General features: G+C 47.6%; 1 long non-coding RNA gene across 1 annotated transcript; it reads right to left on the reverse strand.

Moving 5' to 3' along the window:
- Positions 1-1,048: 1,048 nt before the first annotated feature.
- On the reverse strand, positions 1,049-20,116 carry LOC144094759 (uncharacterized). Its single transcript, XR_013306562.1, has 3 exons — positions 19,701-20,116; positions 19,425-19,491; positions 1,049-1,427 (listed from the first exon to the last, which is right to left on the reverse strand). It is a non-coding gene; the product is annotated as an uncharacterized LOC144094759 (long non-coding RNA).
- Between the last annotated feature and the right edge of the window lie 1,175 nt (positions 20,117-21,291).

Below are 21,291 nucleotides of genomic sequence, written 5' to 3' on the forward strand. Positions count from 1 at the left end.
AATTGGCGTGTGACTCATTAATTATCACTGGGTCAATGTGCTCCGCTAAACGTACCCTTTAAACATCTACATGACCTCCTAACGCATATATAGCTGCTGAATCTCTTGCGATATTACGTTAACGCCCCAAATTTTTTCCACAGTTGGTAACAGACGACGAAGCCAAATGCTTCAGTGACTTATGACTACTGCTGAATGACCCAGTCTGAAATGCGCCCACAATTTATGCCGCGTGATGTCAACTTCTGGAAGCAGCACCCACTGTACAGAACACTCTGTGGGCTGACTTCGTAGCTACGTGTAGACTCGAAAGGAACGCAACACCGGTTTGCAAAACATCACTGATACTCACTACGTTATGTTCTCATAACACGTTGAAGCTCGAATTGAAAATTCAGTTCACGCTTGAATTAAAATGATACGACCAAATGTGAAAGAATTTAAACGAAAAAACCTCCCACACATTTTGGCTCCACCCATCCCTCCAGCGGGTAAAGGAGCGACCGCGAAGCTGAGCCAAACCTCACCCGTGAGAGCTGCTTTTTAGGCCCAACCCCACCTCGATTACACGTAGAGAGAGCGCGAACTGTGCCCGCTATTGGAGAGAAAATCTGGTATACAACTACCGCTGAAAACAAGCACGAAAAGGTGGAACCGACTTCCTGCCTCCTAGCTTTTGAGCAAAAGAAGTCATTCGCCCCACGGGACGGCAAAAGTCGGGTTATTTTTCTCTTGAGGAACTTTATGAAACCAGTGTAATGTAATGCTCCACAAGCCGTATGCTTCTCGCTGTGGTCAATTAAGAAAGGGGATTTTCGCCTTACCCTACATTTTCTTATGGAAAAAAATTGAATTGGACTTCAAATGCTGATAGTCGCAGTCTGACGCTTGTTGGAGCTTGTGTACTTGGCTAGGTCACATGACCGCGCCACTAACTCTTCTCTTCAATTACCTTTAAATGTCGCTAAGGCGCAGCAATCTTCAGCAGATTTAATGCAAGCCTAACCTCACCTGTTGCCAACAACCTCAACCTCTCAATCTCGCTGTGGTACATTCCTACAGTAGTCATCGTGTGTCGTGCCCCAACACTCCCGTTTTGGCCTGCTAGACATTGAAGGTGTTATTTATGCGAGCCAACCCGCGTTGTCACGTGATCCAAAAGTGTAGCGGGTGCACTCTGGAGGTTGTGCGTTATATGGGCTATTCGATGCAACTGAGCCCCCACTGAGGGACACTTCTGGAGGAGCGGGAAGCAATAAAGTCATCAGACTCATCACTGCCATTTTTGTAGCGACAGCTACACTGCGCTAGCACTTCGAGCCTTCAGCGTGGCACCCCTTGAGCTGCGTGGCCACCTTTCAGCTCCGTGGCGGCGCCGTGGCTGGTCACGTGGTTGGTCAGGTGGTACGGAGCAGCTGCCGGAGAAACTGAGAGGGGGGGATTGAGAGGGTGGAGAGAGTGAATCCAAGTTCAGGGACGAAGATGAAGAAGGAACGCCCAGCGAAACGGAGCGGCGAAAGACTGACTTTGCAGTTCGACTGAGCGAATTCCACGCGGCCAGCTGTAGCTATCGCGTCACTCTAGGTTTAACCAGAGCTAAACCACAGCCATTTTTTCCGCTCCGAGTGAGGCCAAAAGGCCTGAAGCTGGTTCATTTCATTCCAATGAACCGTTTTATCTCGCTGGGAATTGTAGTAACTGTTCGCGCAGAGCACCTGCCGGCTGCCAGCGCTAAAGACTCAAGCCCAGCGGGGGAACGGCGAAATGTTGTTTGTGCAGCTGTCCGTGACGCCGTGACGTTAGAAATAAACCTAAAGAAAAGTGATCTGCAGCACCCATTCGTACACTGTCGGAGCGGTGCAGCGCAGCGGTATTTTGCGAACTGTGAGAGCCACACGTTCTCCATGCTGCACGCTGCTTATTCGCAGACTTAAGGAATGCTTTTAAGGGCGTACAAGCTTCGGCGCAGCTTGCTAGTTGTAGCTTTTCCACTACTTTAACCCTTCGTTATTTGTGCCGTTTATGCGGAAGCAATGACATCACAGAACACAGAAGGACTGGTGCTTCTTGCCTCGATTCTACGCCTACAGTGCGGAGTAGTTTCTCTCTCTGATATGGCCAAAACATAATCGCTCAGGCCGTAGACAGTCTCTTCTACGGTCGCATGTTTCCATCAGCGGCAAGTGACGGGTTATTGGCCAGCGTAGGCATGTTGCTGACGTCAGACTGATAACAATGACAGATGCATACGCTAAAAATGCGACTGGACATGTACTAATCTGACACATGACTGACATACAGGGACTGCGTTCCAGCGAAAGTTTATTATCTCAGTCGTGCTTTTTAAGTAATGATGTCGAGCGTGGCAGGCTTTTAGGGAGCATACTCGATGCGTTTCACAACTACAGCAGATGGGGGACATTCTGCGGTTTAAATACCATTGGCATTGCTTATTGCAATCGAAAACTCTTGTTTTCGCCAGCAATAACCCAGGTGGGCTGGAGAGTGGCCCCAGATGAACATGAGAAGCCTTAGAGTACTATCCTTCTTCCCCCCCTCCCCCTTTTTTTTGTCGTAGTTTCAACAGAACTTGGTTCCTTAGCCCTGGTCGGTTTTCTTGCTTAGATAAGTACGAATGCAGTTGTTTCGAAAATTGCAGCAGCTCTCATCGTGTGTTCGTACATATTGTTTAGACAGTGTTTCCTATTATCGCTGTACATGCAAACGGCACAGCATATATTCGTTGATTGCGTCGAAGTTCAATGACCTTCATCAGCATCCCTCGGTTCCCTTTGGTATTCGTAGCTTCCTTAGTTTCGTTCTGATACCTTCGAATTGCATGCAAAAAAGCAGTTCCGGCCTGCTTTAATACCACCACAGAGGCGATTTGTGAAGTTATCCCACTTTATAGAGAGCCTAAAGCCCAACGTGACAAACCCGTTGTACACATTCCGAAGCGCATACCCCTGTCGCATGACTCTCTTTTCAACCACATTTGTCCGACACAGCGCACGACAGGCGGGATAGACCCTCGATGAACGAGTGTCCGCTCGCTTAAAGAAGGGGGACACGGCCGATGGAGCAATCTGGGCGCTTGTTTTTGTCAATCGACTGAAATCACAGGACGCACATGACGCGAGTGTCCGCTGTCACCGTCGATCAACCAGCTCTTGCGTGAAGGGTTCAGAGATCGTGCGCTCCGCTCGCCGTAGCGAGATCTCGCAGAGTGCGCTGCGCAGCCGGCGATCGCGGAAGTTGGCTGGCGAAACTCGACGCTCGCATAGCGTGGCGGCGCCGGCGTGTGGACTCATGAGCTGGCGTTGATGTCATCTGGCGCAAGCGAGTGACGGCTGATATGCGAGCGACCGCGGTGGCAGAGGCGTCAGCCACTGCAGCCGCGCGGTCGCCCGCACGACCTCGACATTGGCGACGCGCCCGCACTGATCGCGCGAAAACATCCGTGGTTGAGGCGCATTACGAGACGTTGGTTTGAGGCGCGATGGGGGTTCTTCGAATGCTGGTTACTAACAACCCGAACAAGAAGGGGTGCGGGGGTATGTAAGATAAGCAGAGCGAGGTGTAGGAAAGGGGTAGAGCAGCTGATGACAGCAGTGCGGAGGTTAAGAATTGTTCGCCGTAGCCTTTCGGTACACCGAATGAAACGGCGGGACGGAAAGTTACGAGTTTCCAAAAACTCGTCACTAATGGCCCGCTCCCTCATTTCAGAAACGTAAAAACTCAAATTTTATTACGAAAACATAATTAGACCATGGTTGAATTTAGGTCATTTTACTGATTTCTCAATGGCTGAAGACGATAAAAGTCCCGGTAAATAAGCAGGCGCATACGGTAAATGAAGAGCAAAATTCAAAGCTGCTCCGTCACCTGCCAATGCAGCATTGTGCCCACAGAAAACTTTGCCAGTTTTGCCGCTAGGGTTGAGCTTCCTGTATCCATGGCAGCTCACGTTTTGCCTTTTATTTGATATATATATATATATATATATATATATATATATATATATATATATATATATATATATATATATATATATATATATATATATATATATATATATATATATATATATATATATATATATATATATATATATATATATATATATATATATATATATATATATATATATATATATATATATATATATATATATATATATATATATATATATATATATATATATATATATATATATATATATATATATATATATATATATATATATATATATATATATATATATATATATATTAAGGAAGCCAACAGTCACCGAAACCAAGGTGCATAGGGGAATGTTTTTATTTTTTTTATTTTTAAATATCTAGTGCCAATCAATTATTTTTTTAAAGAAAATTACTTATAAAGCAGCAGAAAAAACAACCATGCCGCCGGTGGGATCTGCAGCTATGTTGGTATAAAAAGCACTTCTGGTAGCAGAAATGAAAATTAATTTTAGTTTTATACCCTGCACCGCAGGCGGTACACGAGACATCACACTGCTAAACACCGCTTTTCTAACCCCGCCAGTCTGACCCGGCGAGTCTTCGGGAGTAGGCAGACGTGCATGCCTCATATCAGCGACACACAACAGCTGTCGCTTCATACGCCAACAGTGTTCAGCAAAACAGCAAACTATAGAAGCGACGGTGCCACAGCATGTTAGGCAGCTTGTCGGCCTGCTTGGTCTAATATTTTTAGCCACTCTGCCCGCAAGCGCTTCGGCAGCTGATTGTATATTAAAGTGTACTGCGCTCACCAAGACCGTAGGCTTTCCTTACAGTCTTCTTATCCAAATCGTTGCTTCAAGGAAGCCCAAAGTAGCTATTATCACACGGACAGTGCGTGCTGGGTGATCTAGTAGAATTTCATATTTTGTATTTGCAGAACTACGACACGAAACAATCACTTTGACGAATATCGACCGTTCTCGTGTGGTGCGTGATCACGGTTACTCTCATAAATTAACCTTGGCTGATCTACGTGCATTGCCTGCTGTAATACCACTCAGGTTTGCTGCAAGAGAGCACGACCGAAAGCACAAGACGAAATGACAGGTAACTAAAAGATTGCGCAGATCGCAGTTTCTAAAAAACATAAAAGCAATCGGCAGGTTTTGCCATTCGGTGCGCGCCTTAACAGCGCGCACCAAGAGTTTAGGCTTCTTTCATGATACAAGCCGCCGCGGTGGCTCAATGGTTATGGCACTGAGCTGTGACCGGCACGACGCGGGTTCGATCCTGGCCGCGGCGGTCGAATTTCGATGGAGGCGAAATGCTAGAGGTCCGTGCACTGTGCTACTTCAGTGCACGCTAAAGAACCCCAGGCGGTCGAAATTATCCGGAGCCCTTCACTACGGCGTCTCTCATAGCCTGAGTCGCTTTGGGACGTTAAACCCTATAAAACCAAACCAAACCAATCTTTTATGATAGAGCTTCAACTCTGCACTACCGTGATCTGCACAATGAGGTTGTTTGGCTTCAACAGCACTTACTTTGCATAGAGGGCAGCGGCTGCGAGCTTTCCTTTTTGCTTTTTATGAGAGTGTATTAAGACCGGCCTGAAATGACAGCCGCACTTTCTAGAGCGTACACACTTCGTCCAAAGCGTTCGGACCGATATCATCATACTCACTAAAAAGACGAACAAAAGATGGCGTGACACGTAAGACAACCCCCGTGCAAAGATCCACTGTGAGCGCCAGCCGCACTGTCAGTGTAATAAAAGCAGCTGACGTGCTAGTGTTCTCGTTGTTGTTGCTTTCAGCTTAAAAGAACGCATCAGCAGTTTCAAGCTTGGTCTTACAATCGACTCGCTTTGAGAAACGTCTTACCGCAGGTCCCCACATCACGGACACAACCTGCTTGCACAAGTCTGATAAGTGCCTGTCATGCACTGCCGCGCTCTGATAGTTTCTGCTCTTCAGTTATATCGCTGAAATATCGTCTTGTTTGTTCCCCCCGGGTTAATCGGAACTGATAAATGGCATGCGACGTGGCTTCTGCAAACTTGTTCGCGTGCTCCTTTATCTTTTGCACTTTTTTTAGTGTGTTCCCCGCAGGAGAATCGTACGAGCATTGAATGCGGAGAATTACATCAACTTTAGCTTTCGGAAACACCTAATCTCTCAGCTGGGGGATAATTAAAGTATGGTTAAGTGACTATTTACATCAGTTTTTTTCGATGTAAGAATACGGCGCATCTTACATGTTCCCAGCTCGACTAGTGATCTAAATGTGCTGAGAGATATGTGCTCATTTGATTGTGATTTTGGAACATTGCCCGTAACGTGTTCAGCCCGATTATTCGATTAATCAGATGTATTTAGAAGCTGCTCGTCCGCGCTAGTTCTTGAATGTTTTTTTTTTTTATCAACCCGTTTTCTCTCGCTCATGATGTGATGTACTCACACGATTACATTCATTTGCGACTGTTTCCATTCATTTACGACGGGTTATCGAAAGATCAGTAAGATCACACACTGTGGCTCAAGCTTATTAACACTAGATATGTAACCTAATTTTTAATTTTTAAGCCCTAACGTTCTTACATTGGATTTAGCTGGGGGTCTTTTTTGATAGCCCACACTGACGATAGTTATATCCTCGTCACACACCACGTACGTAGTAATGGCATCTGTATTTTATAGCGTTTTTGCATCATGCATCATTTCTGCCGCGTAGGTGGCATTGGATGTTTATTGCCCTGAGGCAATAAACATCGCTTTAAAAAATTAAGAGTATTTACTGCGCTACCACAGTGCAACCCCTTCAAGAACTGAGCAGTAACAGCAGCGCTCTGGCCATCCTTATCATTTTGATTGCTTTGCCTTCCTGCTCCCAGGGGCAAGATAACACCCAAGTTTTTTGCTCTCGACCATCAGATTATTAATCGTTTTGATTTAGATATATATTCCGCAGCGTATGTATTTGACTATACATGCGTCACACGACATCGTTGCATATTTGTAGGGCAAAACATGGAGAAAGGTCATAGAGAAAAAACTATTGCACCTGCGGCTACATTTCATTTGTTGCACGTTCATGGGACCATCCGGACTTGAGAAATGAATTTTGATTAAGGCTGACTAGCCGAACTCAAGTCTGAAGAGGATATATCGCGGCATAAGACGAAGACGACTGGTGTACGAGTTGGATTCTATCGCTGCCACATCAGCATGAAATAATCATCAGATATCAGCAAATATACCTCGCCATGTGCCGCAATGCGTCACAGAGTCGACAAGTCATGTGGCATGGCTCTTCGGCCTCATACGATGCTTCTCAAAGTGTTTTTCACATATCCATGACCCCAGCACTCTACTTGGTTTTGTAACACGCCATGTCAAGCCTCATTGCACGTAATCTTTTACAGCTATGACTATGAGACAATAGTATGTTTAAACATAAATGCAATCTGCGAATTTCGTCTCCACATGTAGCCATAACAGAGGGTCACAATAGGAGCGGAGTAAATAGCATTAGTAGCTGCGAACGTGGAATGCTTGTTAAAGCAATTATGATAACGAAGGTGACGTCTGCAGTTTTATGGCACGAAGTGCACTTAACAGCCGCAGGTATGCTGGAGTGAGCGAGGTTTTCCTTCCTTTATCCTTCCTCTAGTAGTCATAAAAATAAAAAGAAAGCAAGGTAGGATGGCTTCAAAAGGGACATTCAACTGGCAGTAAATTTTCGCCAGCTTGGGACCGATGTACATTTCGTTTCGTTGCTGAAGTGGCGGTGAAGACAGCAGCAACTTAAGCGACTGCCCCTTTAGTTTGTGCATTTGCAGACAATGAAACATACTACGTTAACACGCTTACTGTTTTCTGTTCTCCCTTCCAGAAAAAAAAAATCAATAAACTTACGTCCCTTCAATATAGCCTTAATATATAATGGAAGCAATAATGGTTGCCTCTCCTTCGCAAATCACAATACAAATCACAATATCATTTGCGAAGGACGAGATGGCAAAGGATAAAAAGAAAATAACAAATCCACAACTTAGGGTTAATTAAGTACCCACGATGAAAAGCTGACTTCAATGAATTAATTGTGCGGCTGCATTATTCATTTAATCAGGCAAAGAAAGCGCACATCAATGCTCTCTGGCAGGGCCTAGGGGCCCTTGTTTGCGTGATATATTCAAACACCGCTACATTTTTGTGTTACCCTCAGGCCGCTGGAATGCACCAACGATACACTCAAAGGCGGCTATGTGTTATGAGAAACCAATTGCTCCTAACCTTCTAATATTAAAACGAAATGGATTTTAAGAATTTATTGCATAACGAATAATTTGTGTTCTGATGCTGATCCAGATTGTCTCTTGGTATGACTAAGTTGGCCGTATATAAGAAAATTATTTCTGGTCTTTTTGTTTCTGCCATCACGGTGTCGAGATTGAACTGCATCTCCCGCAGATCCACAGTTGGGTCTCCCAATACACGCCCTATGTGCCTGTCTTTCAGAGTCACGGTATCTCTTTATCGTCCCGTATACCGTCAGCGTGGAGACCCCTTCGCGACGAGTGAAGCACGCTGCATCCGTATCAGAGCAGACTCACCCCTTCACCCTCTTCCCTACTGCCGTCTTCAAGTCGGCGCTGGGCTTCCCCCTCTTCGAGAGTGCCCCCCCCCCCCCCCCTCTCGCCCCTGCCGTGTGTGGCGCAATGTTTCACGTGCACCTCGCCTGTGACGACTCGTACGGCGGCCGGCTTTCCCGGTATTCGACGTGACGTGCGAAGCTTATCGGCCAGCAGAGCAGCTCGCTGAGCGTGCAAAGAGGCTCGAGATTCCGTGGGCGGTGGGATTGAGATCTGTGCGGGCAGCTATAGTTGCGCGCAGTGCCCCACCGGGAGAACGAAGGCTTGGTTCCGCCTCCCACCGACCTACGGTGCCTCTCCTGATGTGGACTGATTTTCTATTCTGTCTAGTCGCACGCGAGGCATCGTAGGCAGGTGTATGTAGTGCAATACAACACTCACCTTGACCTTCATTGTACGTAACACTTCACGGATGACGCAGAGGCCTTCAGTATATAGAGCTATGTCGCGGGGCATACGTTAACCGTTGATGTAGCTCCATCATATATTCGATATATTTATTTTGTGCGCTACTTAGCTAATTAGTCAATCAGTCAGTCGGCTCGTTAGTTAGTTAGTTAGTTAGTTAGTTAGTTAGTTAGTTAGTTAGTTAGTTAGTTAGTTAGTTAGTTAATTAGTTAGTTAGTTATTATTTTCGTTGAATTAACTAACAGCTCACCCGTTTGTTTTCGTCTCTCTCCTCATTCATTTTACCACGTGCGATGCCTGTCAGCATCAACTGAAGGGCGACGTCACGGGGCCGGAGCGTAAACTAATGTGCAGGCGAAACCTGGAAGTCGTCGCTGCGGTGGCTCAGCGCATATGGCGCTCGGCTGCTGGCCCGAAAGACACGGGTTCGATCCCGGCCGCTGCGCATTTCGATAGAGGCGAAATGCTAGAGGCCCGTGTACTGTGCGATGTCAGTGCACGTTGAAGAAACCCAGGTGGGCGAAGTTACTCCGGAGCCCTCCACCATGGCGTCCCTCATTGCCTGAGTTGCTTTGGGACGTTAGACTCGCATAAACCCATAAACCGAAACCTGGGACGAGCATATCCACATCCCACACGATGCAAGGTTCCCAAGCTCTCCTTGGCGGACATGTGCAGTCCGGTGCCACCCATCCGTCCCTTTTCTTGCACGCACATACATTGCGTAGAAAAGTGCACTTGACTCGTCCGCTGGAGATACGTAGCACGCGCCCAACGATTATCCTCTCCAACAGTCGCAGCAGCTGTATCTTGATTCGATATAGCCGTACAAGAGAGCATACATGTATATTCCACGAAACAGCGCACGGATTACGATAAAGGCATGCGCCGCAGCAATGCTAGCTGCACTGCAGGAGCGCCGCCTGTGACCAGAAGGCGCGTGCAGATCCTCCCACAATGGGAACATTTCAGTTCCGGCTAGGAGCTACGCTTACTCACAGTGGTGAAGCAACGCGTAGTGATACCCTGGGAATTAATGTATTGTACGGACGATGTAGGCTCGAGTCTGATGCGCATGCGTGGAGCCGCTTCCCAGCGTTCTGCACGTGCGCACTACCCTCCCAGCTTGTATATAGGACCAAAATACGAAAGCAGTCAGTCACACGCCTGAACGGGCCCACTCAGCTGGGTCCTTTAGGATTACGCCTGGTGCAGCTCAACGATATTGAGGTACATGCTAAATGCATCCCCTTTCCCTGGCCTTGGTCAGTTGTTCTTCTCTAAACGTGGTCCTGAAGTCTCCCATCTACTACAAGCTTGCAGTTCGGACTTCTTACATACACAACCAAGTGTATTCCGGAATGGATTCCAAGAGAAGGCAAGCGTAGCAGGGGCCGGCAGAAGGTTAGGTGGGCAGATGAGATTAGGAAGTTTGCAGGCATAGGGTGGACGCAGCTGGCAAAGGACAGGGTTAATTGCAGAAGCATGGACGACGCATTTGCCCTGCTGTGGGTGTAGTCAGGATTATGATGATGATGATGATGGTGGTGGTGGTGGTGGTGGTGGTGGTGGTGGTGGTGGTGGTGGTGGTGGTGGTGGTGGTGGTGATGATGATGATGATGATGATGATGATGATGATGATGATGTACACAACCACCGAGGTGGCTCAGTGGCTTTGGCGTTCGCCAGCTCAACGCTAGGTCGCGGAACTGACTCTCGTCCGCGGTAGCCGCACTTCGATGAAGGCGAAGTGCTGGAACACCAAGCTGGTCAAGATCAATACGGAGCACTCAACTACGGAGCCCCCATAGCCCGAGTGCAGTTTCGGGACGGTAAGCCGCGCATAATAATTGGCGATCCTATTGTACACGACAGGAAAGGCTGCTGGATGAAAAACGGTGCATCCAACTGTTCTTGGCGGTGCCCTCGCACTGCCGATCGTGCCAGACACGAGGAGACCCTAATTCCGCTTCGTCAGCGCTGTCAGAAGAGCTCGCGCGAGCGGCGCGATAATGCCGCGAGACCTTGACGGCCTCGAGCCGTGCTTCATCTCGAGTGTTCGATCGCTTCCTGGAAGGCGCGGCGGCTCAGCAGAGCATCACTGCCCTCAGTGAGCGTGTGCGAGCCTCGTGTGTGTTTGTAATGCGGAAAGCCGGCAGGCAGCAACTAGCTGCTCAACGCGTGTGGAGCGCCTAGTGGTGCGATGATGCTGTGTTTTGGTGGAAGGCATGGACAAATGAATAAGGAGGGGAAAAAAAGACTTGGCTGAATCCTGTTTAACTACGCCTCTTAGTAGGTGGTTAAAAGTAAATAAAAATGTTCCTGAGCCCGTCTGCTAATCGCTTGTTCAGGGTGGCGTGAATAGCGCGCGTTTGACGAGACGCCTTTGTAAGTTCTAGCATTGTGTACTCTGTTGCGCAGTTTGCTGGCGCTGAAGTTGAAGGTACAACTTGGAGTCGTCAAACAAGGAAGTGGATTCTAACCACTTTTCGCATGTCAAAACGTTCCGTGTACGGCCACCTCATATGCACTATCAGCAAGGAATGAAACGCGAACAAGACAGCTGAGCCACGAACAGCAAAATAAGAAGCTTTTTACAAGGAGAGGCTCAGTACAAGCGGAGGGTAATTGCGAAATCGCGAAGACTGTTCTTCGGAAGTGTTAATCAACCTCGGTTGTATTTGCTCTCCAGGAGCTAATATGTTGGTCTTTTTGAGTACCCCCCCCCCCCCCCCCCCGTTTTCTTGTTCGTGTTTCATTCGTTGCTGATAGTACCTTGCATTGTTAAAACTGTACTCGCTGAAAATTTCTCGCTCAGAAGGCACGGTCACCCACCGCCCCCCTTCTTACTTAAATCCGGCCGTGAGCGAGAGCTAAGCTATAATCATGCTGAAGACGACTGTGTGTAAAAACATACTTATCGTATCATCAGCATCAAGTTACGTCGGCGCTAGGCCCCTGCGATGAAGGCGCATTTGGCACGAGATTTGCTGGAAAAGTATATGCTGTTCACACTAACTAAATATCGTCAAACACAAGTGTGCGACGATATTCAATTAGTGTGAACTGCGCCATGATCACAGCCTCACCAGGAAGCGCGCTATCGTGTCCGTACAAAAGCAACCACGATACGTTAAAAACGCAGGCGGCAACCCCCCTATAGGACCGTGCACTTGGTTTCGCATTGCACCGTGCCATCATTCGCACCTGCAATCCCTGGAGTCGGCAAACATGTTTATCAGTTCGCACTCCGATATCAGTCTTCGCTTGGGCATTGTTCCTCGAGCAGCCCTGCGCCTTCAAGGAAGTGCGTAAAGCGAAGCCGCCTAAGGACCTTTCCGTGACTATAGGCTGCTGTACAGCCATTCGAACCGATGAAAGAAGGTACGAGGAATAGCAGATTGCTACTTTACTACATGTGACCGTTATTGTGGACTAAGCATAATTCTTCGCTACGCACAATTTTGAAGGCACTCTCCACGAGCTACATTACAAACGTGCTCTATTGCTGTTGTCAGCAGTTGTCTGTTTGCAACAGTTGTCAGCGATGACACCATGGAACTATAGTGTAAGTTGTTGTCAGACATTCTCAAAGGACTCGCCTCCTGTGGAAACCGCGCTCACATTGGCCACTTCGGTTGAATAACAACCGTGCAAAGGCTTTCGGTGATATTTAAACAATTTTGCTTTTCTTTAAGTTAGTCGGTAAGTGGTCACTCCTTTGTATATAGTTTCTTTGTTCATCATAAAAAAGCAACAACACAAATATAACCATAAACAAAATCTAGTTAGATCCACCGCAGCGGTGGCCTAGTCATTTGAGCATCCGCCTCGCATGCGGAAGGTGCGGGGCTCGATCCCCAGTGCTGCCGGGTACCCACCGGCGATACAATTGGTAGAAGCTTTCCCCTGCCTGTTACTCGGCTTCTTTAGGGTGAAATCCTTGGGACGTGGTCTTTTACCCCACTTTGAGTAGATGAAAAACCTTGTGCCATAGCGCTCTTTGGCCACAGATGCCCTTGCGCCATAAAAATTTATCATCACCATCATCAGCTAGTTAGATCCACCATCTAAAATCCGTAGAGCAGTAAACTGGGCCTTATGTTTGCCTTATGCAATCTTCGCAGTTCGAATTAGACCGATAATACTATATTCACGCGTCCCGGCTACAATCGTCCATTGTCACAATGTTAGCGTCATGTTGCTTGAATGTGTATTATATTACCAGCCTCTCCCTTCCAGAACGTCGCTTGAATTTGAATCTCTTATCCCGGTCCTGCACCAAACATCGTCAACCATCGGCAGTTTCAGGCGGCATTTTTCGGCAATTCAAAGTATACGAGGTGTTACTTACCCCTCGTCGGTTTCCAGGACAAAGTGCATCAAAATTTCCCAGGCAACAAGGCGTGCTCTTTTCCAGTATATTCTGGCATTTAAGACGTCTATGAAACTACCAAGATCCTCCTACTGCCTACAGAGCTATTAAGGGTCTAGACGTCCTAATTTACTCACCATATGGCTCAAAAGCAAACCCTGCGGCCTGAGAACTTTTGAAGCACCCTATACATCACTATAGAAGTCTTTACACGGAAAAACAAGGGCTTAGTTAAGGTCGACTGACCTCACAACGGACCGCTGCCTTATCTGCTCTGTGCAATCAAGGTGTGACCATCGCGGCTGGGAGTGGGTTTGCCTCGTCTAAATCAGCGGCACAGCCTTGGGGTATACTGCAGTTTCACCTCTTCAGATAGCGCAGAATGCATAGAAATAGCCGGACCTTTACCTATCCGGCTCAAGGGAATACGCTATCAGCGAGGTAGCACACTCAACTTTTGGTTAGGAAAGAAAAGATAAAAGCTACGGGCCCAGTCACACAGAGGTCGCTCTAGACGCAGGCTGAAAATTTGCACCCGGCGCACGATCTAAGCTCAGTGCGTGCGATCTGGAGGAGCCAGAGAGGTACGCTTGATAACGAAATAAATTAAGCCCATCGAAGAAAGCCTTCTCGGAAATGTGAGCGGAGATAACTCGCATTTCGTCTTTATCTTTAGAGTTTTATCATTGCATTTGATTATTGAAAGGAAATGAAAAGGGATATGGATAACGGATGCGCCTCAGCACATGAAAGCGCTAGCATTGTACTTCGTATGTATATCGCAATAATAGCATTCAGTGCACTTGATACAGAACCAGACAAGAATAAAAAAAAGGAACTTGCCGACCTCTACCTATGCCGGGTGCCGGATAAAGCATCAGAGTTTTTTTGTTTTTTTTCATACAACGACACTTCGGCACTGTGCACCGCCAATGCCTGAAGTCTTGCCCGTCTGCGAAGTTTATTAGATGCCTTGACGCGCTCATAGTTGCGACTTCACTGGCGTCACACTTGTGTTGTCGTTGCCTCCACCATACCGCCACCATCATCATTATCATCATCGCATTCTCTCTGTCATGGAAAGGGTTCTTTAGATGACCGCCACCTTACAACGCTTAGTCGACTACCTTTTTATTCCGCTGACTTCCCATGTGTCCACCATTTTGAACATCACCTGAGCATTACTGACACTTGCACAAGATAACGGCTGCTGACACTTCGACCTAGAGGAAATGCTGTGCCTCAATGACGGCCTGTTTAAAATGTCATCCCGGGCACAGCAACCAAATGTCTTAGCCACCATCCTCCGTCAGCAGGTCACACGGGGAGCGCGGCGTGGTTTGCGCATTTTTTTACTCATCATTGTTTACTCAAGGCCGCAACAGAAGAAGCTGAAAACTAGATGAGCGAAAGCGAGGCGTGGATTAACAATTCGTGACATCTAAACGGAACAAGCAGACGGATACAATAACAACAAGGAGGCCACTGGACAGTTTGCATTGTTTGCAGCCGTCATGAATTATCGTCAACTCTTTTAGCTCTCTGTACTTATTCGATGTTGACGAACAAACAAAGAAGCAAGTGAGCTTTTTTTTGTGGTAAGCAGTTCTATGGCGTTGGAATTCATAACACTGCATGTGTCCTACGAGAGGTCAATCTTTGCTTGCCTCTTACTTCTGCTTTTATCCAAAGATATGAAACATTGATCGATGCACAATTACGACCAAGCACCAGGGTCGATTGGCAGTCCTGACAAAATGTCAGCCTGTGGTAGTCTCCAAAGACAATCCGGCAAACTGGCTCAGCCACTGTTAGGGCTTTCTGAATTTATTTACTTGGACTTCCGCTTGTCGATGTGGAAACGATGGGCCAGTGCTAGCCGCGACGAAGTGAGAGGCAGCGCCAGCGTCTGACGTGTTAGTTTCAAGAGGCGGCGCATTTTAAACGCGCTGGACAGCAGTGAGGAAGATAAGCGTTCCGCCTGCGACCTTGTGTTGTGACGTTCCGCTCAATGCGCTCCTGAAAGCATCTGTCGACCCATATTCGGATAACGATGGTTTACCCTGAAGCCACTCCTAAACATATACGTTTGAACTTCATGAGTCAGCTGTTCGAATCAACGCAGTAATTTATCAGATGCGGTGCTCAAATAGGCCGGGGAAAAACTTCGACCTACAATGCTCGAGACTTCCTTCAGAGTCATGATAACAGAATGTAAACGTGGCTCGAAAAGTATATCAGCGAAACTTGTCCGCTGTTGATGATTGTGATTAGGGCCCTTCAGAAATACGCATAAAGCGCACAACAGAAGCTAACCAGCGGAAAAAGAGATAGAAAAAATTTACATTGCTGGATTTGCTAGATACCTTCTCCGCTCTTGTCTTTAATTAAATCGTTTCTGTTGAAAAGATAAGAGGCAAAGAAAGTGCAACAGAAGTAGGACGGTTATCTCAAGTCCATCAGATAAGCTTAACGGTTGTTTAAGGTGGCGATGCGGGTTTGTTGCAGACATAAGATTCGCAGTTGGTGCGTCAATGGGTCCAATGAGTCCAAGACTAATCCTATAGTGTTCCTGTCAGTTCAGCCACGGTCGCGTGTTTGAGCCCTGGACAAGACGGCTTTTGCCTCCACAAACAGGGTCTGGTAAAGCTGTATGACTTTACTCTGCAGCCTTGTTATTGGGTGCAGGTCGACTCTCGTTTACTGAATATATCTGCAGCACGCCACAGTTGCAAGACTCTTAAAAGCGTCTTTAGAATTCAGCCCAAGTCAACGAACCAGAAAGGTTACGCAACACAAAGAAAAAAATTAACAACAAACGCGGAATAAACAAATTTCCTAGTGCTTCTACACAGAAAAAAAAATCTAAAATAAAAATACAAACGAAAACGAATGGATCGGTACGCGATCAAAAGATAACAGAACGAAAAATTCTGGGTTTAGGTTTATGGGGTTTAACGTCCCAAAGCGACTCAGGTTATGAGGGACGCCGTAGTGCAGGGCTCCGGAAATTTCGACCACCTCGAGTTCTTTTACGTGCACTGACATCGCACAGCACACGGGCCTCTAGAATTTCGCCTCCATCGAAATTCGACCGCCACGGCCGGGATCGAACCCGCGTCTTTCGGGCCGGTAGTCGAGTGCCATAACCACTCAGCCACCGAGGCGGCTGAGAACGAAAAATACTGCTAACACAAACATTTCTATTCACTGCCAGCTAAATGAGTAAAAGAGAAACAAGTAAAGCAAAATACGAAACTGGCAGCCTTCTGAAAATAAATAAAATAGCAGGGTCATATAATGCGACGAAGCAGTTGTGGCGACTCGTGCAACTACGTCTTCCGGAGAATCCGTTCTGCGACGGAGAAGAAAGTACTTCAAACCATGTCATGCTCGGCTCATCGTATGTGAGACCACACTTAGTGAAGATAAGCCGGTGAGAGTGTAGAAAAAACAGAAAGAACCAAAGTAAGGCGCTGTCTCTCGGATCGACTGCGATGCGCACACTGACCCGATAAGAAAGGACGTGGCGCTCTCCTCTGCCGTGTGACAGCATGCAGATCGTGTGCGCCACGGAAGGGCGTCACACCGAGCAAAGTACATTTGAAGAATCTACGCTAACAACATCGAGCCCTGGGCGACTTCCCCGACCCAAAGTCATTTTTACAAACCCTAGCACGCGCAGCAGGCAACTCTTCAGTCCGTGACTGAATATGAGCGCTTGGACCTTTTCTCGCCTCGCAGGAGACTGAACTGACTACCTTTGAGAAAGGAATAACAGATAGCACAATCTGCGCTGTGCCGCTCATTCTGCTCTCAAATGGCAGCTTTGCTTAAAAATTATGGTGTGTCTTCCTCCTCGAGTAAAAAGATAAGATACCAAGTTAGTCGTTCCTGTGCTCCCAATTGAGCACTTACCGTGTCGTTACCTTTTACTACCACCCTCGCACTGACGTTAGCTACTCCCCTGACCGTTGCTGCTCGTTTGAGGTGTTGTGCTTCGCCCTTGTGCTTTTTCCCTTCTTTTGTGTCTACTCTACTCTTCTCGTGACTGTATTTTATTGCGCTTGCGTTTGCATTGTACCACCCCTCCGTATTCCCTTTTCTTGTCGCTGCTGGTACCACACTCGTCAGTGTTTATGGTTTTTTGCATTGTGCGTGCTTCCTAGTTCATTGCTCTTAATAATGTTGCTTTGACTGTTTCATTCAATTCTACCTCCGCGCTTATCGAGAACGCGTCACACTCAGTCGCAGTTTTCCACCCCGCGACCAATGGCGTCCAACTGCACCGAAAAACTATGTGCCCCGACCACAAGCACTCCACGCTTCCGCTGGCTGCACCTCACGCGAAATAAAAATGTATTGTATTGTATTGTATTGTATTGTATTGTATTGTATTGTATTGTATTGTATTGTATTGTATTGCATTGTAAAGAAAAGAATTGCGTCCAAACTGAGAACTGCAAAGTTAAAAATGGAAAGAAAAATGGAAGGTGTAAAAGGAAGAAACAGAGCAGCGTGGGTTAGGGAACAAGCTCATGTTAATTATAACCTAGCGTATAACAAAAGGAAGGCGGCAGAGAGTAACGCGGACAGTGATATTAGTTTATGGGGATAGGGTGACCGCAGCTGGCACAGGACAGGGTTACTTTTTTTCCTCCTTTTCCGCCTTCTTTTTCTCCTTCACTTTTCCTCCTTCACCGGGACACATAACGGCTTCTTCGCTAGTGACCCATATAACGCACTCCACCAGCAACCCATGGCAGGTGACAGCTTTCAGGTGCAGGCTTCATCCGTGGACAGGACGGCTTTTTCGCTGGCGAGACATCTAATGCTAGCGCACTAAAAGTTGCTCAACGTATGCGCATGACTTGTTTTGCAGGACAAGAGTTGATATCTGTAGCAATAAAAGCCTCAACTGCGCACAAACCTTGTAACGACGATGCCCCTGACGATTTCGTCACCGCGAATAGCTCTTTGAAAGCTGCATAAGTCGATTATCTTGGCTATTGAATAATAAGAACAAGTTTATGCTTAATTATCTGGTGCGATTGATTGATTGATTGATTGATTAATTGGCTGCCTTATTGATTGATTGATTGATTGATTGATTGATTGATTGATTGCCTTATTGATTGATTGATTGATTGATTGATTGATTGATTGATTGATTGATTGATCACTAGAGGTAGAGAAACAAATAATATATGACACGAAGGTCGTCCTGGTGGCACCGAACTATAGCGAGCTGCTGTGCCACAACATACTGCTGGAAGGGTTTAATACCACCGACAAGCAATTTGCTTCTCCGCGAGGAGAACCCACGTCGAAACAAAAGCAACGAGTGCAGCCCTCTCGCAGAATCCTGACTGCTCTGGACAAAAGACGTCCATGGACTTATTACAATGCAGACATTGCAGAAGAATCAACCCCATGACCGACCATCGCCCCTGCGGTGGCATGGAGGGTGACAGCCTGGAATGTTTGTGCTGTTATCCAATCGGCAGCTCTCCAGATCAACTGGTCTAAAAGGGCGAAACCCATCTCGAACAACGGGGAGGGAAGACGCTCAAGCCAGACGAGCTGCCGTGCAGCGGCCCGCAGACGTGCGCCCTCGACGTTATCGCGTCGTCGAGCGCGGGTCAAAACAATATCCTCACAGGACGGAGTCGAGTACTTCACAGCCTCCTCTCCTTGCGCATGAGTACGGCAGTTGACACAATGCGCGCGTCGAGGCGCCGGCAGCGCTGAAACAATGTTCCCACCCGTGTCGAGGTGAGCGGCCGAGCGTGCATGCATACGCAACCAGTTATCGTTGGCAAACACACTTGTGAGAATACGAATATCGATCCTCGGAAGAGCCTTGCGAAGGCTGTCGCCAGGCGGTTAAAAAAAAAAAGGAAAGCGTGTGCAAAGTACCGGGCGATATGCGCCTGTCATTCTCGGCACTGCAAGTAGTTGTGAGGCGAAGCTCCGATGTTGAGTAACGAAAGAGGAAACGCAGTAAAATGCTGCTCACCTTAGATGACATGCCGGGTCAACACACTTTAAGACAGAACCGGGATAACACGCACAGATGTCTAGAACTGAAAAGAAAAATCGCTAAATGAGGGCAAGCAATTTTTTTTTCCAAAGTCAGCTGCTGCGGCTGAATCCTGCCTTCCACCTCAAATTTGAGGTCTGTGAATTGTTGTCAGAGATAATGATTTGTACACACTCCCAAAAATACCCATACCCGGTGCCTGCAAATTCCTCACAGAATTGCCTCCCTCTAGAATCCTCATTTTCCGCTCACCTACGAGGCTGAGTGTCGAAACGTCCTTGGGGGCAACCCCTCCAAAAAAAGATAACTTTCGTAGCACCCTCTCCGAATTCAATGCTCCAGGTGAACACCCTAAGCGCCTGTGTTTCTGCGTAATTCAGTACCCTAGATGAACACTCTAAGCGCTTGCGTTTCTATGTAATACACTGCCCTAGCTGAACAGCCTAAACACCTCCGTTTCTATGTAATTCAGTGCCCTAGATGAACAGCCTAAGCACCTGCGTTTCTATGTAACGAAAGAGGCCCCCTCCCTTCATACCCTCACCCTGTGTGCATTCGTTTACCGCATTACATCTTAATCATCAGTCTCGCGGAAGCAGCGTGCCTCTCATCGATTTTCTCAATCTTTCTGCGCCTGTCCCTGCGTCCTAAACACAGTGGTACTCGACGCGCGCAACGTGTCACGTGCGCGCCAGCTCGTACACACAAGCCGCCCCTCAAGAAGGAGGTTGACGCGTGCGCCCCTCGAAGACAACTCAGACGGGCCAGACAAACAGGGCCACGCTTGGAGGCCGGGGAACGCCCAGGCCCTCGACACGGGACCGACCCCTCTCTCGCAATCTCCAGATATTGTCTCGACCGGCGCCTTCCTTCTTTCAATGTGAACATCCAGAGGTCCAGAGGTCAGCCACCGAGGCCTAGTGAGCACCCCCCTTCTTTTCCTCTCTCGCTTTTTCCGATGCTCTGCTTTCTTGACCGGTTGAGGGCGCGCCCGTCGTCGCAGATCGGAACAGGCGAATGCATCTTCTTCCCCTTGGTCGCAGACTGCCGGCGTTATCGCATCGGCGCGTTCCAGATTACGCGCAATATCTGCGTGCTTAAGAAACAAACACGTTCTGGCCAAAGCGCCTCCGAGCGTGCGCACCAAAGCGGTTGGGTCCTGTTTCTCTTTTTCTTTGTTTCGTTTGCCCCGCGCGAGCCGGACTGGCGCCTGTGCGGCAGGGGCGTGATTACGTAATCACGTGAGGCGAATATGCGCAGCACGTGGCCAGAAGAAAGCATCTCGGGGTGCCAGAACGGCTCACGTGTCAGCGCTATATCAGTCTCCTCCGAGCGCACGCCGCCTGACGCGCACACCTCGCTTGTACGTAGATGAGACTAATCGCAAATGTGGGCACGCCACGCGTTTACGCAGACTTGTACGTGCTGCCTCTCAAGTTGCCTCTTGGCTTCTGCAACCAACGGCAGAAGGAACTCGCGGGCGCTCTTTTAGCGGAACACTGGGGACAACTCCACACAGTTGTGCTGAGTGAAAGTTGATTATAAGGGTCTTACTGGGTACGTTGACGTCTGTCCGACCGTAAAACATCTATTTGTGCAAAGAAAATTGAGTTTACAAACTACCCCGCCCGCTCGATTCAACGTTGTGACGTCTATATCAGAAAATAGTGGTTGCTACTGTTTTGAGGCGAGTAGCGGTGCAACATAGCCTCCGGGATCCGCACAAAAACCTTGTTGGCGCACTCCGTTTATTTGCGAAATCGGCCGGTGATGCCGACACGTGTATTTCGCTTCCCGGTCTTTTCTAGCTTATAAAAGCTCAGCTTTCGGTGTGTGTGGTGCC

Source organism: Amblyomma americanum, chromosome 6, assembly GCF_052857255.1.
Source record: "Amblyomma americanum isolate KBUSLIRL-KWMA chromosome 6, ASM5285725v1, whole genome shotgun sequence".
Classification (NCBI taxonomy): Eukaryota; Metazoa; Arthropoda; class Arachnida; order Ixodida; family Ixodidae; genus Amblyomma; species Amblyomma americanum.